At 32.5% G+C, this 25,515-nt stretch overlaps 1 long non-coding RNA gene across 1 annotated transcript; it reads left to right on the top strand.

The window, feature by feature from the left end:
* Positions 1-290: 290 nt before the first annotated feature.
* Positions 291-2,760, top strand: LOC133193414 (uncharacterized). Its single transcript, XR_009721934.1, has 4 exons — positions 291-406; positions 679-768; positions 991-1,065; positions 2,693-2,760. It is a non-coding gene; the product is annotated as an uncharacterized LOC133193414 (long non-coding RNA).
* The last annotated feature ends 22,755 nt before the right edge of the window (positions 2,761-25,515 follow it).

Raw genomic sequence — 25,515 nt, 5'->3', positions numbered from 1 at the left:
AACTCAAATGGAATTCACCTAAATAGGTATTACATAATTATAGAGTTGGTAGCGTCCGTATAACACTAAATATGTAAAATGTACGTTCCGGAATGTTCACCTCCGATTATTATTTACGTTAACAGGTGACGTCACTGGTAAGAAGTCTGACGTCTGCAAGACAGTGACTGGAGTTAGGCTAGGAGTAACGGTGAGGAATATACATAACATGAACAGTTATTTATTTACTTTATATTTCAGACTGTGTTGCATGTAAACTAACGGGTGTGTTTCTTTTATTTTAGTGTATAACATAATGTAAACTTGGTATACCAAATAAGTACGAAATTATTGACGCAGTCAACTGTCTTGGTCAGCACCCCAGCCCAGGCGTGAATCAACACTGGCACATTATATCAAAATTAAGGTGAGGTATAAAACATACTGTTATAAAAAATATTTATTGTAAGATTTTTTTTAGCCTACCAATAAGATGCAATAAAACCCTTGATGGAAAAAGTTCCACCCACCCAATGTATATTTCTTTACAAAACATGTAGAGGAAATATAAATTATCTTTTAGGGCAATAAGGGTGTAGCACTTATTTTTCAGATATCTTTTTCATACAGTCCTTATGAATATAAATAATGTATTTTGAGATTGTGATTTTTTTATGTGATTTTAAATGTACACTCCAGGATGGTGGCTGAAGCTCATCTCCTATGTAAACACCTAAATGCCAAGTCTGGACTTCAAAAACAGATTCTGAAAGTTTAACCAGCATTATGGTAAAACTCTTAAAAAAGAAATCAAATTTTCTGATCCCATTGCTTTTAGACTTGCAATTTAATACATATAATATCATGTAATGATGTGCATTACATTTCAATCACAAGAGGAGAAAATGTTAAATGTTATCAGTAAAATAAGTAATTTTTCATATTGTTTGTTTTGCTTTACAAGTCTGAAATGCAATTTTTTTTAACATATATTTTCTTTTTTACCCCAAGGACAAAAAGTATACACTTCGAACAGACACAAAAACATATAGGTCCATGCCAAGCTATGAAAGATTTATGCTGAGGGTAAGTTCTATTATTATATAGAATTTAATTGTCAGACATATGGTTATGTCTAAAATTTTACTGTTGTATTTATATCAGTGATAAGCAATATTTTGCACCTGAGCTGACTTACATGTAATCACAAAGAAATGTTTTAACTAATTAGATAACCTGAGTCAGTCATGACCTATTGCTATCTGTTTTTAGCTCACCTGAGCTGAAAGCTCAAGTGAGCTTTTGCTGATCACATTTTATCTGCAGTCTGTCTGTCTGTCTAGCTGTCCGTCTGTCTGTAAACTTTCACATTTTCGACTTCTTCTCCAGAACCACTGGCCTATTTCAACCAAACTTGCCACAAACCATCCTTGGGTAAAGGGGATTCAAGTTTGTTCAGATAAAGGGCCCTCAATAAAAGGGAGATAATTAAGAAATAGTGAAAATTTAGTGGGATGTTTTAAAAATTTTCTTCTCAAGAACCACTGGGCCAAAAAAGTTGAAACTTATAGGAAACCTTGTATGTCAAAGTGTAAATTCAAATTTGTTTAAATCATGAGCCCTGGGTTTGGTTGGGGCCACAATGGGGGATCAAAGTTTTACATAGGAATATATAAGAAAAAATCTTAAAAAATCTTCTTCTCAAGAACAGCAAAGCCTTGTTTAGTCATATTGATAAGGAAGCATCATCAAGTAGTGTAGATTCAAGTTTGTTCAAATCATGACCCCCAGGGGTAGGGAGGGGCCACAATGGGGGATCAATATTTTACATAGGAATACATAGGAAAAAAACTTTAAAATTCTTCTTCTCAAGAATAGCAAAGCCATAAATAGTCATTTTGAAATGGAAGCATCCTCAGGCTGTGTAGATTCAAGTTTGTTTGAATCATGATCCTCTGGGGATAGGATTGGACCATAATGGGAGATCAAAGTTTTACATAGAATATATAGGAAAAAATCTTCTTCTAAAGAACAGAAAAGCCATGATTAATCATGTTTATATGAAAGCATCATCAGGTAGTGTAGATTCAATTTTGTTCAAATCATGAACTCTGGGGTAGGGAGAGGCCACAATTGGGGATCAAGTTTTTACAAAGGCATATGTAGGGAAAAATGTTTAAAAAATTTCTGCTCAAGAACAACAAAACCATATGTTATATTAATATTTCTTATGGCCTGCGGGTGTGTCATCACCTTGACCCAAGGTCATTTGGGCAAGTTCAAGGTCACTGACAGAAAAAAAAATCATAATTCGTGTTTACACAAAGATTGCTTATGACCTGAAGGTGTGTCATGACCTGACCCAAGGTCATTTGGACAAGTTCAAGGTCACTGACAGAAAAAGTTCATAATTCGTGTTCGGTCTGTATCTTTCCTATGGAGGATAATTTTGGATGTTGGGAGTATCCACTTCACACAAAGATTGTTTATGACCTGAGGGTGTGTCATGATCCTGACCTAAAATACTAGTATTAGTGACTTGGCATCTTCTCTGAAAAACCCAATGGGGGGTATTTGTCCATATTGGACAGTTCTAGTTTAGTTCTAAAGGAAGTCAACCAGGAGTTATATGTAGAAAATAATAATGTTCTGAAAAAAAAACTATGTGTTTTTCCATATGCAAATTCATTTAATATTTTCTTTTTCTTTACAGATGAAAGGGAATTGCAGAAGAATGAATTGATGTTAACATCTCAACATTAAAATTGGCTTAAATTTGAATATGTCTTTTGTTGTGATTGCCTAAAGAGCAATTAGGATCAGGAAATTTGAGGTGAAGGATATCCAGATATGTACCTTCAAAATGTGGATCATTCAACAGATGAAAAGAAAATAAGCCCCTGAAGAAAATTATGTCAAATGCATGAAATGAATATTTTAATTGCACATCATTTTTGTTTCACGCATGTTTACAATATATATGTGAAAAAGAATGTTCGGTGGTCAAAACATATGTTTAACCATGGTTTGGCACATGTATGGTACTTATACATTTATCATATGAGCAGTGCATTCAACAAACATGTTAAACGCATGTTTCTAAAAACATACGTTACACACACGTTGAACGTACGTTATTCATACGTGAACCATATGAATAACGTACGTGTGCAACATGTGTGTAACGTATGGTAGTCAATACGTATGTTTAACGTACGTGTCACGCATGATATTCATACGTGTGAAAACGTACGTTTAACATACGTGGTGCTTTTTTCATGTGATACGTACGTGAAGTCACGTACGTATCACATACGTTTAATGTACGTGATACGTACGTGGCACATTTTGCTGTGTATATAAAATTGGGGTACTGAAAGAAGTTGGAACCCACCCCCACCCCACGAAATAGGATTTTTGAGTTTTGAAAAAAAAATTTGGCTTGTCAAGTAGGGGTGAAACGATACACCTCCTTCACGGTTCGATACGTATTGTATAATTTTGTCTCGGTTCGGTTATTTTCGATACGATACATTTTGATAGAAGGAAACAAATTCTACGTTGTTTTCTGCTTTCTTTTTCTAAATCTAGTCACATATTTTACGAATTTTATTTGCAAATTGACTAGAAGAAATTGATTAAAATTATTTGACTGTCAAAAATTATTTTACAAGCTATCAGTCATCAAAAATTTACGTTTTCTATACTTATTTATACTGAGTAACTAGCCTGGTTCCGGCCTACCCATAATGCTACGTACTGTGCGTAGCATTATGGGTAGGCCGGAACCAGGCTACTGAGTAACGTGTTATACCTTATGCCAAACCCGACTGAATAACGATCCCGACCGAAAAATGAACCGAACCGAAAATTTGAGATTTTGCACCGTGTATCAAACCGAGAAAAAATACCGCGGTGCATCGATACCGCGGTGAACCGTTTCACTCCTATTGTCAAGTTTTTTAAGGTAAGTTGAAATTTTTTTCTCTGGCTGCTCCCCCCCCCCTTTCAAAAACGTTGCTACGTCCCTGAAATGTGCTCTGACTGCTCTCCTTCAAATTCTGGTTACCAGGGAAGAAGCACACAAATTAAATCAAGCATAAAATGCATCCCGTATGGGCCTCTTCTGTAAATCAGGTGCGGATCCAGGAATTTTTTTAAGGGGGATCCAACCCAGAAATTTCTTGACAAGCAAAAAAAACAAAACAAAACAAAACAAAAAAAAAAAAAAAAAACAAAAGAAAATAAAAACAAAAACAAAAAAAACAAAAACAAAAAAAACACACACTTAAACTCCTCTCCCAAATGTGAAAACCTATTTCATGGTGGTGGTGGTGGGAGGGGAGGGGGAGAGGGGGGTTTGGCCGCTCACTTTTTAAGCTTCATATCTATAACTTTTCATACCAACTTAACAGGGGTCCGTGTTTTCTAAGGGGGGGGGGGTTCCAAGGTCACTTTCAGTTGCTTTCGTATATAGGTTCCGGACCCCCCTCCCAGATCCGCGCATGTAAATATGTCATTACCAGTCTAATATTACCTAATAATGTAAATTCTGATAAAGAGAGAATTTTAGAAAGATTTGTGTAAAAAAAGGGGGTGGTCAAAACAATAAATATTATTATTTTAGTGCATAGCTTTTTTGATGAACTTAAAAAAAAAATTTGATGCCAAAATGACAACTTGAGCAAATTTTTATCAGTATTTGGGTAGGACTCGGAGAACCCCTTTTCAAATCTTGACCCAATCAACTTTGTCAAAAATCAACCCCACCCACGATTCACCCGCTTTCCTATCATATTTAGAATAGATAACACAAACTTATGGGAAAAAATTTTTATGTGATTATAATATAAATTTTACAAATGTACGCCTTTTTGGAAAATTTCTAGACTCATGCGTGGAATTACGTCACACTGCGAGTACTACTTTTACCGTTATCATTATTGTTTTGCACATGGTGTATGTACATCATCACTGGGATTATTTATATTTAGTGTGTGTTTTAAATGGATTTATTATTCTATCAAGTTAACAGTACCTATAACAGGCGGTAAGTACATTATGAATATATTATTTTAAACGTCTAGTATAGAAAGGGGTTTGTTTGTTGTTTAACGTCCTTCTCGAGAATTTTTCACTCATATGGAGACGCCACCACTTGCCGGTGGAGGGCTGCAAATTTTAATCTATGATCGACACTTAGGGCCATTGAGCAGTGAGAGATCTTTTTTTTTGTGCCAACAACTACTGCAACACGGGAACTCGGTTTATAAGTCTCATCCGAAGAACTGGTCTCCACGTCCCACAGTGGATTCGAACCCGCCACTTAAGGGTCAACTCCTTACTCCACGACTCTAGAGCAGACGTTCTAACCACTGCGCCACACGGGCGACTAGAACGGGGTAAAATAATCGGAAATGAAAATGGTTAGGGGCCTATAAGTGGAAAAGGGTCAAAGATCATTGGAATGCCACAATTATACAAATTATACCATAAGGCAAGTCCCTGGGGTCATTCCACTTGGTCTTTGGAACCGAAAACAATAAAATAGCTTTCATTAGAGCAAAAGCCCCTAAGTCATCTTTGTATTATCACACACTAAATAGGATATTTGGGGTCATGACCCCCCAGAGGTCATTCCCAACCCCTAAAACTTCAAATGATCATATACATTGTATCTTGAGAATGGTTGAAAACTCTCCCCTTAACCATATATAAGGCCAAATAAAAAAATATGTGTGGTTCCGGTTACCCAACCTTCCCTATTTTATACCCCCGACCCTAAACTTTTTTTTGGCAATTTTCATATTTTTTCCGGAATTTTCCCAGATTTCCATCAATGGCTCCGGTTTAAGTTTTAGTTTCAGCAATGACGGCCTCCTTGCAAAACATAGTGCAAGTGTTTAATAGTATTAAGTCCAAAGCAAGCTAGCATGTAGGTGTCCCCTACCAATATTGACTAGTATACTATAACATCACATCTAAATGCCATTTGCAAAGCAGTGATTGGTATTATTTAGAAAAATTAAGAAAATCATTTTATATAAAAAAAAAATCCCTACCTACCTACCCTAATTTTTGTGGAAGTGTAACCGGAACCACACATATTTTTTTGTTTGGCCTAATATTGTATATAATATTGTCCCACGAGTCATTATGCATTAAATGGTATAAAGGTTATGACCCCTTGAAGTCATCCTCATCCTGAAACTGGAAATGATCACAATATGACCTGCGTCAAATTAGAAAATTAGAAAATGAAAATCATTCAGAGACCCGCCATTATACTTTGTGTACATGTACATTTTTGTATTATTCACAGTTTATTTTATACCAAAACAAGTTATAAATAATTTGTATAAAAAAACGAGCCTGGGACTGGGAAGGGGGAAAAGGGGAAGGAGTTATGTCTAAAATTTGTGAATATTAATCCGGTCGTTTCCCACTTGTCATCATTATTTACTGATCTTCACACAACATACATGTGTCTTTATTAAATCAATAGATCATGGACTTTTTTGGTCATATGCTAGCTCTCCCTTGAATCAGGAATGGTGATATAAATATTTTAAGAATGATTAAGAATTAAAACAGGTCTTGCACAATCTCTTAAAATTGATTAAGCTCTGTAGTTGAATTAGCTATACTGGTATAGCTTGGTTTTGCTATTCAAAACACTTTGATTTAGCTATTTAATCATACTTTTTTTAATGTACATTTTTATCAATATAGATAAAAGTTGCACAATGTTGACCTGGGTATAAATTTTAAATTTTCAGCTTTGAGTTTTCTGAAAACAATGCATGAAGGAAAATTGCTTTTCAAAAATTGTCTCCTGAGAATTTGCTATCACAGATATATATATTTTGCATGGGGCTATATACCTGGAGTAATCTCTCTCTCTCTAACATCTACTTGAGTCAAAATTAAAGTGGAATAATAAGACAATTTTTTTTTAATTGATGACTTTTTAGGATTTTACACTAATTCATCCTGCAGCAAGAATGTTATCCCTCCCAGAAAAAAATAAATTTACTCACTATCTTGTCTTTGATCTATATCTATAATTACAAAAGGACACAGCCAGAAATCTTTTAACGTGGTTTGTTACAAATTTCACTTGGAACTGCTATTAATTTGCTCAAGATCAGTATTTTCAATAGGCAGAAATGAACTTGATCAATTATGCTTGAAAAGTACTTACTGTGAACAATCACCTGACTTGTTGAAGACAGGTAAACATACCCCTCAGGTACAAAATTGAAGTCATAATTAAATCATCATTATCTTAGTTAAAATAAGAAGAAACACACTAGAGGTGTGAAGAAATATTTAGAAACACAAAGAGTTTTATTTCTCATGCAAAATATTCTTTCTTGTGTAAAACAATTGTTCAAATGAAGAGCAAACCTTCTTTTAAGGGGAGATAAGAATGAGTGAAAATTTAATGTTATTTCAAAAATCTTTTTTCTGAAGAACCACTGGGCCAGAAAAGTTAAAAATTATGTGAAACTTCGTTACTTAGTGTTAATACAACTTTGTCCAAATCATGACCTTCAGGGATAGGGTGTGGTCACAATAGGGGATCAAAGTTTTGTAAACATGGCTATGTACAGTAAAACACGTTTATAACAAAGTGCCTGGGACGGACGATTTTGCTATGTTATAAGTGTAATTGCTTATATCCATTAAGTTTACAATATATTTTAAAGTCACCCAGAGACCCTTCCTTTGACCTTGACCTTACTTTTCTTAAATTAGTGTTTAGCTAAGTTTTAAAGATACCATTCAAGAAAGTGTAATTAAACTTCTTACGTTGAAGCTATTCAACTGCATCAACATTTTTTGACCTTGACCTTTCCTTTGACCTTGACCTCACTTTCCTTAAATTAGTGTTTACCTCAGTTTTAATGAAATCATTCAAGATATTTAAATCAAACTTCATAGTATGCTGATACATACTAATGAGAGCTATTCAACTGCATCAATACTTTTTGACCTTGACCTTTCTTTTGACCTTGACCTCACTTTTCTTTAATTTGTGTCAAAATTCATAAATGGGAATATACTCTTAATTTGATCGTGGAAATATGGCTGAAATATTGCCGACTCCGCGTTAAACAATAATAATCAATCACAATCAATCCAAAAGATGATTAGGCCGCTGTGTAAAATGTAGGAGGAGTCCTGGGAACCAGGGTCTTTTTGTAAAAAAAAAAAAAAAAATTTTCGACCCCCATTTGACCCCCAGGGTGAAAATGAAAATTCCGAAACCTTACTGCACATCTACATGACACCACCAACCATCTCCCAAAAGATGATTAGGCTACTGTGTAATATGTAAGTAGAGTTCAAGGAGTCAGGGGCTTTTTGCATAAAAAAACGTCATTTTTCGACCCCCATTTGACCCCTAGGGTGAAAATGAAAATTCCAAAACCTTACTGCACATCTACAGGACACCATCAACCATCTCCCAAAAGATGATTAGGCTACTGTGAAAAATGTAAGAGAGTTAGGGAACCAGGGGCTTTTTACATAAAAATCGTCATTTTTCGACCCCCATTTGACCCCCCAGGGTGAAAATAAAAATTCCAAAACCTTACTGCACATCTTCATGACACCGCCAACCACCTCCCAAAAGATGATTAGGCTACTGTGTAAAATGTAAGAGAAGTTCAGGGAACCAGGGGCTTTTTGCATTAAAAAAACGTCATTTTTTGACCCCTATTTGACCCCTAGGGTGAAAATGAAAATTCCGATACCTTACTGCACATCTACATGAAACCACCAACCATCTCGTAAAAGATGATTAGTGTAAGAGGAGTTTGAGAAAGAAGAGTGTGACAGACGGACGGACGGACAGACATGAGTAACAACAATATACCCGAACTTTCTTTAGAAAGTGCGGGTTTTAAAAATTAAAAAAAAAAAATAAAACACGACATTTCTGATTACAATTTCAATGTAAATCGTTGAACTCTTCCGTCGAATTACTTTCTTGGAAAATATAATTTGAAAGAACCTGAATCTATATTATATGATAGAGTCCCGAAAACAATTCATAATAGAAATACTTGTCCTAAAGCACAAGATCTCTCTTCCATACATGCATCCACCGTATCTACATCGTTACAGGATAAGCATTTTAAAACTTTCCTCGCGTGCGTTGTATGTACCATCCCTGCTAAAAAAAGAATAAATTTGACTAAACTTCGAGACACATATTATTTTAAGCTGCACGTGCACTGACATGACTCTTTATTTTATCAATAGCTGGTTTTATTCATTGTTATAATGACGTTTTCTTTTCGTATTCTTTTCTTACATTTCGAATTTTTGTAATGAAGGGATTTATATTTACATATTAAAATATTTTAACATTTACCCACAGAATGTAGATGAACTAGAAACTGAAATATGAGGCCTGCAAAATAAATACACAGATAATTCAACAACGTTATAGTTCTTTAAAAATTTAAATGCTTTAACGTTATATAAATAATATTTCCCATATTTTGTGATTGAAAATGCTTTTTAACACACGTTTTTATTTTAATCTCGATTCTTGAATTATGAAATCTTTTAATCACATGTTATAACTACTTTCATTTTTCATTTTTCAGTCAGTCCATAATAGAGTACGCCGCATAAATAGCAAAGAATATTTCACGGTTTAATTTATATATAGTGGAGCGGATAGCTGGAAAAATATTTCATTTGGTGAGATAAAGTACCAAATTTGGCCATGGTTGACCTTGAATGAGATCATTGCTATAGGCCGGCTGCTGATTATAAGAGGATATCAGCAATCTAGTTCAAAGTCAGCATTTTGCAAATTCTATGGTCGATACAATGACCTTATGTACAAAAACAATTGTCGCCCAATTGGCGCAGTGGTTAGAACATTTGCTCTAAAGGAGTTGATCCTTGCGTCGCGGGTTCGAATCCACTGTGTGACTTTGATGCAGAGACCTGTCCTTGGTAAGCGATCGTATAAACTGAAGTTCCGTGTCGCAGTAGGTGCTTGCTCGAAAAAGATCCTTCACTGCTCAAAAGCCGTTAAGTGCCGAGTCCAGCGGTAAATGATTGCGTCTTAACATGAGCGGAAAATTCTCTGACGTTCAACAAACAAACAAAAACAAATAAAAAATAAATACTACCTGTCTTTAGGCGAATATTGACTGAAGTCTTTTATAATATAGCTAGGCCATTATTTTTACACTAGATTATCTACGGATTTTTCCGATCATGACAAGGAGCTCGAGTACACAGAACGTGTGATCGGTCGACAGGAAATGCTTATCCTCCATAGCACCGGTTCCCACCTTTGATGTTTTAAGAAGTCCATATTGGCTCAACTCACAATTAAGATTGTTAAGATGGACTTATGAGTTCCCTTACTGCTCTTTATCTTCATATTCCATCCATGTATCATCAACATATTTATCAATTATCGTTTCTAAAAAATCCTTATTTATGGAATATTCTATTGCCTATCAAATTGTCTTGTAGTCAGTCTTTGATGTCTTTTATTTCTAATTCAATTCAATGAAATATGGAGATAACAAACACTATTCAGCTCTAAGTTCATTAAAACAGTACAGATCGGGAGCAGAGCAAACACGGACCTCTTAAAAAACAGAGGTGGGATCAGGTGCCATGGAGGAGTTAGTATTCCCTGCCGACCGGTCATACCCCCATGTGCTCTTTGTCATGATCGGGAAATAACGGAAAAAATCTGTCGACAATTCAGTGTGTAAATAAGGGCCTAACAATAAGTATGAAAAACGTCAATCAGCATATGACCTAATGATAGATTGTATTTGCTGACAAGGTCATTGTATCGACCATAGAATTAACGAAATGATGTTTCTGATAGAGACTGTTGATATTCTTGCTTCATCAACTTGTTTTTCAATAGCTTACCTCGTTTTAGAAATTGAAGTAGAGCATGCTCTTGTGTATCGAATCAACTGGGAGATATACACCCCATATGCAGGTGATGAGGGTGTATTGCTGCATAAGTTAGGGAAGTTGACAATTGAAAAGTTAAAATCATTACGTTTATCATAAAACTTTGTTGTTAGATTACCATTAACGTCTTTTACTAGTAAAATATCCAAAATATGAAATAGATGTGTCAGACTCTGTGGTATCTTTTATTTCAAGCTCACTGGGATAAATCGTGTCGACATATGAATGGAAAAAACTATTGTAAATTGATAATACGTCGTCGATATATCTAAATATCGATTTGAAGGCCACAGCAAGAGTTTTCCTTTTTTCATGTATAAGATTTTGAATAAATATGGCTTCATATGAATACAAAATTAGGCCTGCTAACAACAGGGCGCAAAAATGGTACCCATGGGAATTCCAACAGATTGATTGAAGATCTGGTCTCCAAAAACCACATAGATATTGTCAATCAGAAACTCAAGCATATTTTTAATATCAACTTTAGAGTACCTGTGTGTACAATCAGAATGTTTTTAACAAAATAATTGTGCAACTGACCAATGACAAGGTAAGTAAATTTATGAGTTCCATTTTTATTTAACAAAAAAAAAAAAAAAAAAAAAAAACAGCTGTAAGTGATGTCAAAATGCCTAGAATTTAATTTATCGTAGGGAATGGTTGTATATAGAGTTGAAAAATCGTAAGTTTTTATGTTATTGATTTTGGTAAAATTTTGTGATTTCAAATTTTCCAAAAGTTCCTGGAATTTTAAAGTATCCACATCTGATTTGCACTACTTCTCGAATATATTGTTGCACAGTACTCCTGAAGTTTCTCCTTCACTGTTGTTAATATTTTAGTGAAGAATTGTGTGTACAATCAGAATGTTTTCTAACGAAATAATGTTGCAAATGACCAATAATAAGTTCCATTTTTATAAATCGAATCAACGTAGGAATAAAAATGAATATTGTTAAATGATGAAACGTCGTCGATACATGTATATCTGAATGTCAAATTGTTGGCAACAGAAAGAGACTTATTCTTTTCATGTATTTTTAAGTAATATCTCATAAGAATACAAAAACCGATCTGCTAATAAGGGATACGGAAGCCCATTAGTGCCAACCTGTATATATAAAGGAAATGCTATATATAAAAGCAAACTCTTTATATAAAGGATATGCGAATGACAAAACCAAACCTAGAAATACATACATAGGAAATGCAAAATATATAAACAAAACCTCGATATATGTAAAGGAAATGTGAAATATATAAACAAAACCACGATGAATAATAAGAAATAAAAATTCCATCGCCTGACCCTTAATGACCTTCATTGCATCAGTAATTCGCCAACATCAGGTAAGCAGCTACCTGAGCTACAGTTTGAGTGCAAACAGTTGATGTGGCTCAGTTTCAGGATTATATTCAGTGTATTCTTAATTTGTGTGTCTTATTGATAATTAAAACTAAAGATAATAAACTGTTGCTCTTCATATAATTCAAACGTATGGGGCAGAATAAAATCAAAGAGACTTTTTTTGCTCAATATGTATGTTCCAAAGCACTAAAAATTAGGGGTCTTTTCATTTGAAATATAATCCAAAAATGCATGTCTGTTATACCACAAATTCTGACACATCTGTTTCATATCTAGATATTTTACTAGAAAAAGACGTTAATGGTAACCTAACAACAAGGCTTTATGATAAACGTGATGACTTTAACTTTTCAATCGTCAACTTCCCTTACTTATGTAGCAATATACCCTTATCACCTGTATATGGGGTTTATGTCTCTCAGTTGATTCGATACGCAAGAACATGCTCTACGTATGAACAATTTCTAAAACGAGGCAAGCTATTGACAAACAAGTTGACAAAACAAGGATGATATCAACAGTCTTGTCTGAAGTCATCTTTTCGCAAGTTTCTCGGTCGATACAATGATCTTGTCAGTACATACAACCTATCATTGAGTCAAATGCTGACTGACGTTTTACATACTACTTGTTAGGCCACACTGAACTGTCTCCGGTTTTTGTTTCCTGATCATGACAAGGAGCACACGGCGGTTGTGACCGGTCAGCAGGAGATTCTCACTCCTCCATGGCACCTGATCCCATCTCTAAATTTTGAGGTCCGTGTTTGCTCTGCTCCAATTTTGTATAGTATTACTGGACTTTCGAGATTGAATACTGTTCGTTATCTTCATTTATTCATACTATGTTTTATAAGTTAACGTTTTACTTTACTGATACATGACATTTTTTTTAATTTAAATTAATTTGATTATGGGCATTAGAACAACTGAACTTGTTAAGACCTCCATGTTGAACATTATTTTCATAAATTCTCAGTTGTGGGACCAAAGGTAATATGGCAAAGTTCTTTGCAAAACAGTAAACTAGATAAGTCGTGAAAACGAAGTTGATCTCAAATACATATAAAGTCAATAAATACACAGAAAAACCGATACACAGTATACTAATTTCATCAATATACAATTTAATGTTCATCTACTTAATTAAGTGCATTATATTAAGTATTGTTATGATTAAGTTCATTGATACATACTTGTATAGATATAAACACTATTAACTAGCACCATTCTACTGACTCTGGGAACGTAATGCAAGAGTACCATTACTGATTTTCCCCTACCAGGAGTGAAACTGTATAATCTTGATGGACAGCTGAGCGATACAGGTCACGCAGTTGGGAATTTTCTCTCTCTTTATACATCGCATTTTCCTAAATATACTAGTAAACAGAGGTTTTTGCTTTTATATTTTGCATATCCTTTACATGTATTTCGAGGTTTTGTTTTTTTTATTTCGCATTTTCTTTTATATTTTGAGGTTTTATCTTAATATTTTGCATCTCCTTTATATATTGATGTTTGCTTTTATATACAGCTTTTCCTTTATATATACAGGTTGGCACTAATGGGCTTCCGTAGCAGGACACATTTAGTACCCACCAGATTTTTGAAAGACCTGGTCTCCAAAAACTACAGATTTATTGTTAATGAAACTCATGTATCTTTTTAATATCAATCTCGGAGTACTTGTATGTATAATCAGAATGTTTTTTGACATAAGTTTGCAGATGACCAAGGCAAGATACGCAAATTTAAGAGTTCCATTTTTATTGAAGAAACATATGTCTATGATGTCAGAAAGCCTGGTCTTTAATTGTTCTTGGCGATTGGTTCTATAAAGTTGTGAAAAGTTGTACTTTTTTTGATTTTGGTAAAATTTTTCTTTACCCTTTCAAATTCATTTATTACTGATCGTTATCTTCACCTTTTTCACTGAAACATCTTTTATATATATATATATATATATATATATATATATATATATATATATATATATATATATATATATATATATATATATATATATATATATATATATATTCGTCACTTTATTACAGGTATTTAAATCAATTAAATTCCCTACTAGGTTATAAAGTGATGAATAACATTTGTCATAAATACATGATTGATTTGAACTTCTTTTTTTTTTTTTAGATTTACTTATATACTGTTTTTTTTTTTGTTCTTCAGTATTCTAACATGCTTACAAATGTCAATGTATAAAAAGCTATGACTTAAAAATGTTCGACTTACAAACAATAAACGATTCAAATTCCATGGCAAAATGACCCACGTTCACTCCTCTCTTTAATCTTCTGTGATAAGGGAAAATATCTAATGACAAAAACAGGCCATAGTGTATTACGTACCTGTTTCTTTGTCAGTTATAAGACATAAAGTGCTGCGTTATCAGGTGTAATAAGTATTAGAAGACGAAAGATTTGGATGATTTTGAACTCATCTGTACTACTTACACATGTCTGACATTTTGTTGTGTATTAATGAAAAATATTAAAACTATAATCCAGAAATTCAAAGTAGAAAAGCGAGAAAGCAAAACCAACTTACCAGTATTGTCAGTCCGTGCTCAGTGATGTGTGCAGAGTTTAACAAATTGAACACACCCGGTGAAACATAAACTTTTTTTGTAAACAGGACAAGAACTCTGTTATTGTTTATGTTTACGTTTCATCGGGTGTGTTCAATTTGTTAAACTCTGCACACATCCTAAAATTCGTAGTTTCAAAAATTTCAGATAAAATAAGTTTTTTTTATTATATTTCCGTGTCAAATGCTTTAGCAACATATAAGTTATGATATTATACAGAAAATTTGAGAAAATATTAACTTCAAATCTGTTTCTAGGCCCCTTTGAGAAACTAAATTTACAATATTAACTAACTTTCACAGGAGGCATAACTAATTAATTTTTCCCTTCTACCACCCTATTCTACAACTAATATTCAAAGAAATCTAACTGCATTAGATGGATGTAATAATAATAATACCTTTGTTTGTTTGTTTGTTTAAAGTTCCTCCGAGAATTTTTCACTCATACATGTATTGAGGCACCACCAATTGCCGGTGGAAGATTGCAAATCTAGACCTGTACTCGGCACTTACGGCCTTTGAGCAGTGAGGGATCTTTTTGTGCCAGCACCTACTGCGACACTGAACTTCGGTTTATACGATCTCATCCGATGGACTGGTCTCCACGTCACACAGTAAATTCGAACGTGTGGAGAATAACTCCTTTCTCTAGATCAAACGCTTTAACCACTGCGCCACACCGGCGACTAAGAATAATGCAGAAAATATATAAGAGCTGAAAAAATTATTAAACAGTGTTTCTTGCTTAAAAGCAATTCTACCAATATCCACGATTTTCACATTGACTGATTGTTTATTTAGACACAGAATTGTATGCTGATTTTCCCGTTTATCTGATCATGACAATGAGCACAGGGCAGATGTGACCAGTCGACAGGGAATGCTTACTCCTCCATGGCACCTGATCCTTCCTCTGATGCTTTTAAAGGCCCTTGTTTGCTCTGTTCTAGATCTGTATTGTTTAAATGGACTTTTGAGCATGATTACTCTTCGCTATCTCTATATTATTTAACATCTAAATAGATTGAATAAGTTTGTAAAAATATCTAAATTATGGATTTAGCGATTTAAGAAAACACAAAAAAGATAAAAATATTTTCAATACTTTGTCAATTAATTAAATTCTGATTCGAATTTTGGATAATTATTATATTATTATTCGAATAATTTTCTTTTTCTTTGTCTAATTTTTGTACAACAAATTAGAAATTCTAAATTAATGAGATTTTTATTAGTCCATAGTTGAAGGGTTATCTTTAACATGTCTTAAGTTATATTTGGACATAAATTTTATAGTCTATAACATAATTATAATTTTAGTAAATATTTTAAACATATTTGAACATTTAGCCACTACCTGCTCAACGTTTTAATTTCTACCTGAATCTTTTTACCACAGTAAGAATAACAGAAAGACATTTAAAAGATATGAAAATATTTTGCTAAAATGGTAAGAATTGTTACTTATAAACCGAACATAACGACTGAAATGGAAAGGACACGGAAAGGTAACTAAAAGATAACTGAAATGTGTCCGCTAAATGATGAAATAAATGTGCCTGAATTGTGGCTGAAAGGTAACTAGAAGGACACTAAACTGTATCTGCCATCCAGTGTCTTAATAGTCATGGAAAAGTCACTGAAAACCGCTTTTCAGTTTCAACTGAAAGGTCTTATTTTTTCCTGGGTTTAGAAGCGTTCAACGATGATCAGCTAAACAGAAAATCAGGAGCGTTAAACAGTTGTCAACTAATAAAAAAAAAATGTAGATGTTTTCATCAGTCACCCCTTGTGTTCCATGACCAAATGTTCTACTAAGAATTGTAAATCTTGTGATATTTTGATGAAAGTACTTCGTTTCAAAGCAACCTCATTGAAAAAAGTTTTTATACTTAAATTTGTGAAAATTTGACTTGTAAAACTTCAAACGTTGTTTATGGAATCGAAAGTTCTCTGTGCAGTCAGCACATTGGGGAAACCAAGGATGCATTTCATTACAGAATATCGGGGCATATGTTTGATATAAATGAGGGCTATGAAGATCTTTATAAACATTTCAATTTGGCTGTCCACTCTATCCTTTCAATGAGGGTAAGAATTTTGGGGGAAAATACAACTAATGTTTCCACTTTAAGTACTACATTTCCGTGGACGAGAAGAATACTGTATTTCCGTATGATTGTAAGGACCATATAAATAATGTATGGACTCTTTCAAACCCAGAATGTGCCATTGTGAATGTAATAATACACCTAGACGTAGAATATCATACAATAGATAAAATATATATGATGTGTCCTCTGATTCACCTTTACCTTACGTCAATTAACAACTGACATTTAGTATAAAAACAAAAGCCTATCAATTGGAAAGAAACACGTCAGCCAAATACGACCCTGTGATAGGCTAACATTTGTAAACAAGGTCTTTACAAAGACCACAGAACTTAAAAAATGCTAACTTTAAACGAGGCTTTTGAAGTTTCTGTTATTTCAACTTATCTACCAGTAGCCTGCCACGGTTTAAAAACTTATTGTACTCAGCTAAAGCATGCTCTTGAGTATCGAATAAGTTGGGAGGCGTAAATTCCATATTCAGGTGATAGTGGAATATTACTAGACAAATAAGGAAAGTTGACAATGGTAAAAACTAGACTTGGCACTCAGGACCATTGAGCGGTGAGGGTTATTTATCGTGCCATCGCGTGCCGTGACCTCGGCTTTTAAAGGTTTCATCCGAAAGACCCGTGACTTTCATTTCAAATGCCGGGCGCTTGGCGAAGGAACAATCACTACCTATGTTTACGTTTAAGTGGCTAAGGAGAATCGAACCAGGGTCTCCCGATTACGAAGCGAGCTAACGACCTACTATCAGGCTACCATGACTGGTCGAAAAAGTTTTGGAATATGTAGGAAATGCAGTAGACTTCAACTTCAAATATGACAGAATGCAAGACTGAACTTGTCAATAATTAAAAATGTTTCTAATGTTCACAATATCTATTTCTTTGTTGAAATAGTTTAAAGAAACGACGGGTTGAATACGAATTATTATTCAGACACATGTGGCAGCTTATATATGAGGGTTGTTCGGAAAGTTCGCGGACTTGTGTCATAACTATCTTACTTAAAGTCATATTAATATTTGATTTTAGTAGAAAGTTTTAATAATAAATTCTAATGATGTGTATTAAAAATTTTTAAATATCATGATTTATTTTAAAAATTTTCAGAGGTAAAAACTTCAAAAATAGAATCGCGGAGAAGATCAAGATTTAGTAACTTACAAACAATACATTAGATATTGTCATAAGTCATATCCTCTGTCTAAGACGTTCAAATTTAAAATTTTTACATCGTTTCACATTCCAAATCATGATTTAATGTATTTTGCTTCTTTGAAAAGAAATCAATTTTAGAAGATGGATAGTCCTCATTGAAAAAGTCAAAACGTCATGGAGCAGCAATTAACGATACAATTTTGTGTTGTATTCTGGAAAACTCCAGATTTAATTCTGAAAATGCTACATGAAGCAGGCAATATGTCAAAAGCGAGTCCTGTAAAAATCTGGTTAAAAATTTAAATTCAATGACAGGAGAAAGGCGCTTCATAGTTGCTGATCTTATGAGAGCAAAATTTTGCGTTAAAAGAAAATAAACAAGAGGCCCATGGGCCTTGAAGGTCACCTGAGTATCATGGAACAACTTTCAACTAAGTAAAGCCAAAATATTTTAAGAAAGAAATATACACTTGTATCTCAGAAATCATGAAATACATGGGTGACTTGCTTAACTTTCATGTAAGAATTCTGTACCATTATCATGTCATCAGTGAATGTATTTCAGATTTTTTCACAGAATATTATTGAAGATATAAATCATGTGACATTTAGTCACATAATCATTATACTCTCACATTCGATGTGCTCTTTGCTATGCAATGTATAATGCATTTGCAGGAAGAAGATGCGGGACCCTAAGTAAAAGTGACTTTGTGTAAGTTAAGAGTACTAAACAACTTTTGTTACAGTTGTAAACCTTTAAGTGCCCCAATAGAAATTTCATAATTTTTTAGAGCGATAAATTGTGCAGTTCATGGTTTTGTTTAGCTCATACATGTGATTTTACACAAGGTATGCATCCTTTTGAAAATAAACTCTGATGTGTGAGCAGTGATATGCTGCAAATTAATCCTCTTCTTTCTTACAGTCCTTTAAACATACTGTAATAAAAATTGAGACATACACAAAAAGCCGTATCAGATTTATTGTGTTTTATATTCTCTCAGGATAATGATTTACATGTAATCAATGGAATTCTTTTTCATAACATCAGGTTTGGAAAGAGTCATGATTAAACATCTTAATATCTAAAATTGTGAAATAACTTAAATAAAAATATGACACAATACTCAACATAAAAAAGCAAATCAAGGGGAGAAAACCAAAGTCGCATACTGCAAAGAGGACCATTCCCTTATAAAAGAGTACATTGATCCAGATAAAATTTACTGCTTGCTTAACTTCCATTATGCACACACTAATGTATATACACACTCAAAAGCATGTTACTACATGTATATACATGTACATGTAAATATTACAATGGATCAATTATTGACTTTAATATGTTCATAATAATGATTTTAATAAAAAAATTTAAATAATTAAGTCGTAGTTATTGACTATAGTATTGCATTTATTTATAAAGCCTGGTGAACAATTCATTGATATTTAACTTTGTTCAATTTTCAAACAATATGAAAGTGCTTTATTGGTCTACTGTCTGAAATTTTACCACCAATCATACTACGTAGGAAGCAATCTTCACTTTATTTCTATATCATCTGAAAGAAGCAAGGTTTACCTCCCTTTACGGGCTGGCCATTGACCCCCTCTTTCTATACTACTTACCTTTAAAAAGTGAATGCTTCATATTTGGTGATTTCATACAATTACAACATAAAATAGATATTGTGAAATCATGGTAGCAATGAAACATTTTTTTTTAATTAGAGTTAGCAATATTATAGAAAGTTTTGAGTCTGTACCTGAATTGTCCACCTAGCATAAATTGTATACATACATTTTAATATTTGCAGATGTTGTTAAAATTGAACCATAAAGTTATCCTAAACTTTTCACAATATGATCAAAAATGTATTGAACAGATAAATGCAACATGGCAAGAACAAAAATATATTTAGTACATGGTTTAAATCATTTGCTTTAATTGTAGTTTAAAACAATGGAAGGGAAAAAAAATTAAAATTTTAAAAAAAAAAAAAAGTAAGAAAAGATTTCATAAAGCAGTGAATTTATATTAATTAAATATACTTTTAAATTCATAGTATATGTGATTACAATTTAATTCAAATATTTGCATAATGAATACTGATTTATAGCTAATTGAAATATTTCAAAGAAATGGAAAATTTTCCTATATTCAATCATTGTTGTGAACGAACTTCTTTACATAACAAAAGCGAAAAGAAAGATTAAAGTTGTTTACAAGGGCCTGAAATCATTTATCAACACTTTTATTAAATAATACAAATTTTAGATTTAAGAAATAAATCTTAAGGTCATACCCCTGCGAGATGATATTCATGACTTAAAGAACTTTCATGAGTTGTTCATCATTGTTCATGAATGCTCATAAAAGATTCATAACAGCTTCATAAAAGTAGTTCATGAATTTAATTCATGAACATATTCATATTGAAAAAAATTTATACTTCATGAACAATGATGAACCTTCATGAAATTCGAAAATCTTCAACATTACACAGCAACACAAGTTTCATGACTATTCATGATTGTAACTCATGACTCAATACAATTTAAATTCTATGATTCAAATTTATTGATATTGAATTTTTAAAGTACAATTTTAATTAACTGAGTGTTCTCCATTGGTAATTGCTTAACAATTACATGTATTACAATACTGTTCAATGTTGAAATGGAAAGACTAAATAGACTGTAGAAAAGCTTGCTGTAGCTTTTTTTTTAACATCATTATAGACTATCAGTTGCAAATCAGGGAATTTACGTAAATTTAAGTCTTAAAATGGAAAATATGTATACAATTGTGGTACATACACATTAACATGAATTGTATTTTCTCATGTCCATTTAAGAAATACATGAATCATCAATGTTTTCAAGTAATCATCAGATAACCATCACTCACAGTCCAGTATGTTAAAAAAAAAAACTATTTGATCCCTAAAACTTATAATTTATTATTCAAAAAAAGCCTCCATCCCTATTGCAACATTTTTGTTCATGGGCATAAATGATTTACAATATATATTTATTTTTTTATAAGGTAACATCTTAAAGTAGAAAATAAAAATTGTGAGGTTAATAAACATGTTGCTGATCATCTGAAAAGATATCATATTAGTCTTGTCTATGATGTCAGTTTCAAATTGTGTGCTTGCATGAGAAGATCCAAAACAACTTGGTTCCATAAGAATCATACTCCTGTCAATTCTCCTTCACTGATAAACATAGCTGATTCTTGCGGCTGATTCTTCTGTCTTTTGGAATATTTCAGTTCTATAGTTGTTTCTTTGTTAGACCTGTAATAATTGTACGCTCTTAATGACAGTTATATTTTAAATGAATAGCCATTGACAAAAAAAAAAAATCAAACAAACAAACAAACAAAACATTCAGCAACTATCTGCATAGTTTCAAACGTCTATAGTATGCCTGTGATGACTTAAGTTTCAATTTATGTGAATAATTTTGATGTATAAATAGAAACACAATCGTTTTCCCTGAATTCAATAAGCTAGATAATTAAAAAAATGTTAAGTTTAAATACTATATAAAAATATTTCCACATAATATCGGTACTTTTTGCCTACTAAGTAATCTGTGAGGACACGGATTGTGTCAAACTCTGTCAACTAACAACACTATATATAATTTTAAATCGTATGTTTCATTCTTGAGAAAAAAGCAAATGCCTTGCCAATTTCATTTTGAAATTCGAACAAACCAAACAATAAATAGGGCCATAAAAATGTAATTAATTTAAGAACATTTGAAACAACAACCTTGTAGGCTGTGCACACGATATCCATCCCCCGATTTTAACATCAGTGAACATGTATAAAACAGATGAAAACTTACTCAATGACACGTTGTGAGCTGATGAATGCAGGCGGAACAGTGCTGATCTTTCTGTGGATGTTGTTTGCATGGTGTGCATTTAAAATATAACCTCCAATGCAGTGTATATTGTAAATTCTGAAGTTTACAAACTTTTATCGCCCACCGAAAAAGGCCGCCATCTTTTAAGCGGGTGGCGAGGCAATTCGTATCAATAATTTTTCACACCCTTTTTATTCAAAGATTTTTTTAAAGTTTGTAGAAACATTGGCATAATTATATTGAAAAAAGTAAAACTTTATTTAATAGTACCAGTCAACGATTAATTAGGCCTATTTATTCATCATTTTTTATCAAGGTACCCCAAACAAGTTGGCGGCCAATTAATATTACGGGTATGATTTGAATCGCAACATCAATCGTTTTTATAAAACGTCGTTTGATTGGACGCTTCTGGTAGCTGATTTATAACATCATTACTGATTAGTTAAGCAGTAACGCGAGCGGCAAATTTTCAATAGATTGAAAGGAACGAAGACGTGCTTTGCATTGTCAGAAGATTGCCGATAGATCTAGATTCTGTCAACGTCTTTTTAATGGAGTGTTAACTATTATATTCGTAGAAAGGAAGGACTGCAATACAGAAAGCATGTGGTAAGAACATAATTTTTAAATTATTTTGGTTCCAAATTTGTTGATTAGCACTTGTTGCATGCATGCCAAACAAACTTGATTTAAAAAAATATAACTCGGAGAGAAATATAATTTAAGTTATTGTTAAATGAAATGAATTTAATGAAATATATTTTAAAAATTTATATCAAAAAACTTGTGTGTGTTGGTCTCAGAATATTTTTTTTTTAAATTTTATAATAAAAATTGGAAGGGGGGGGGGCATACACACCCCCTTGTGCCCATGGTCTAGCTCAAATTGAAGAAAAAAAGGAAACTTGATTCTAAATTGAAACTAAAATCATTTAAAAATTTTCTTTACAAATTGACTTTGACTCCTCCCTGAGGATTCCTGACTCTTTAAAAATTAAAGACCAAGTGTTCTGTATAAAAGACAGGTAATTCCTATATTTTTTCTGGCCTCCACTTGCAGCATCACCACAATTCCCATATTATTTAAAAGTATCCTGTTCCCTGTAATATTTATTTCTATTTGGCATATCATTTATATACATGTATATGTATTTTCAGGGAGAGTGAAATGAAAAACAAGGCCTATTGTAAAAGAGCATTAGAAAAAAATTACCAGATCATGATTTAAAGGACAGATTTCAATTTTGGATGAATTAGTGAGTGATCCAGCAGACACCCATAGAGAAAAATTCATTTTTGGAATGTCAAGAAGCAAAGTTGACAGGGATAACAAATGCACCACAGGCATCTGACTTACTTGAACGTGCCAAAAGAAGAACACAAGCGTTGTTTAAGATTCTGAAACTGATCCAGGCTGTACATGTAATTGTTTAAGAGTGTGTTGGCTAAAAGCTGTATACATTTAAAAATTCAGTGAATTAATACATAGCATTTAGTTTAGAATATTGTAGTCATTATTTATATATTATCAAATTTTGAATAGAATATTTATGTACATGTATTTTGAGGATACTCACAGTAATTTGGCCTTCTGTCAAATTATGTAATTCAAGAATAATGTTCTTAAAAAGTTCCTGAAATGTTCATGAAAGATCATAAAATTGGACACTATGATTTCATGAATTCTTCAAGCAAGTTCATGAATTTTCAAGAGTAGTAAGTAGTTCATGAACCACCCACTATTCATGAATATTCTTTAACTTGGTTTTCATGAATAAAATTCATGAAATCATGAGTGTCCAATTTTAACTTCATAGGATCTTCATGAATATTTCATGAGCAGATTCAAGAATATAATTCATGAACTTTTCTTAAAAGTTCAAGAATTATTCTTGATATTCTCGCAGGGGTAGGATGCCTGAAATCCAGAGATATGGGGTTTTATCATAGTTTCTTGAATTGTGTTGGTTCTAGATTCCAATTATTCATTAAATGGTAAGTGAGGGTAAACTTAAATTTCTTAGGGGGATATTTTGTTCATATTTTTTTTGCACTGAATTTCAATATACATATATTCAGCTATTAAAAGTATAGATTTGGGGATAATGCAAAAAGAGAAAGGATGGATTGATAGGAAAACTTCATAATAAATATGTGTTTTAAACAAGTCTATACAAACTTTTCATAAATTTGTATATATATATATATATATATATATATATATATATATATATATATATATATATATATATATATATATATATATATATATATATATATATATATATATTTTAAGTATCCACATCCTACGTCCTTTAAATGTCCTATTTTACAAAATCAAATATAATATTGTATCTATTCCAATATATGCCTTCCGCAGATGAAAATTAAACAAAAATAAGTACAATTAATTAACATAGATCTACCTGCCTCTTTATAATCAAATATACATTGGAAAAGGGATATAAATGTACATTTAAAAAGGTTTAATAGAACTTGAAAATGATAAATTTGGTAATGATTTGGTGATAAAATTTTCTATATACACATAATTTAATTAGTTACAAGAGCTGGTCTAGGACTTAAACTCTTGATCAACAGTACACTGTACGCCTAAAGTAGATAGTTTCATCCACAAGATTTGAGCATAGATGCTTGATGGTAGTACTTATATATACAAATGTCATAGTTAGAAAATTCTAAATTGTCTAAGTGTACGTAACTCAACAACATATCAGTATCACCAAAAACATAATGAAAAATAAATAAAAAAAGAAATGAATTCTAAATCTATATGATTAATATATGTACAACAGAATGCATGCAGATAACATTTTCACATGTAACATGGCAGAAAGTCTTTTCAGAAATGAAATGTTAATAAAATTTAACAGTTTCACACGTAACACTGTAGATCATAAGTCTTTTCAGAAATGGAGTGTTGATTTAACAGTTTCACATATTCAATGGGAGCCAGTCTTTTCAGATTTGGAATTTTGATTTAACAGTTTCGCATGTAACATGGGAACCAGTCTTTTCCGGAATGGAATGTTGATTTAACAGTTTCACATGTAACACGGCCGGGAGAGAGTCTTTTCAGAAATAGAATTTTGATTCAACAGTTTCACATGTAACACGGGAGATAACTAGTCTTTTCAGAAATGGAATGTTGATTTGAAACAGTTTCACATGTAATACAGGAGCCAGTATTTTTTATAAACCAAATGTTGATAAAACAGTATCACATTAACACAGCTTGGAGTTAGTTTTTGACATAACAGGGATAACTGTTCTGTATACAATGTCTTGGCAGATCTGATACACCATTGTGACACTTGGTTGTATGATAACTACATTAATTATGTGTATATAATAAATTAACACAAAAATTCTTTCATTCTAATTCT

Source organism: Saccostrea echinata, unplaced genomic scaffold (genome assembly GCF_033153115.1).
Source record: "Saccostrea echinata isolate AGI-Se365-2 ecotype Australia unplaced genomic scaffold, CSIRO_AGI_Sech_v1 ptg000001l, whole genome shotgun sequence".
Taxonomy (NCBI): Eukaryota; Metazoa; Mollusca; class Bivalvia; order Ostreida; family Ostreidae; genus Saccostrea; species Saccostrea echinata.
Note: the sequence above shows the minus strand (reverse complement) of the source record. Positions and strands in the feature narration are given on the sequence as shown.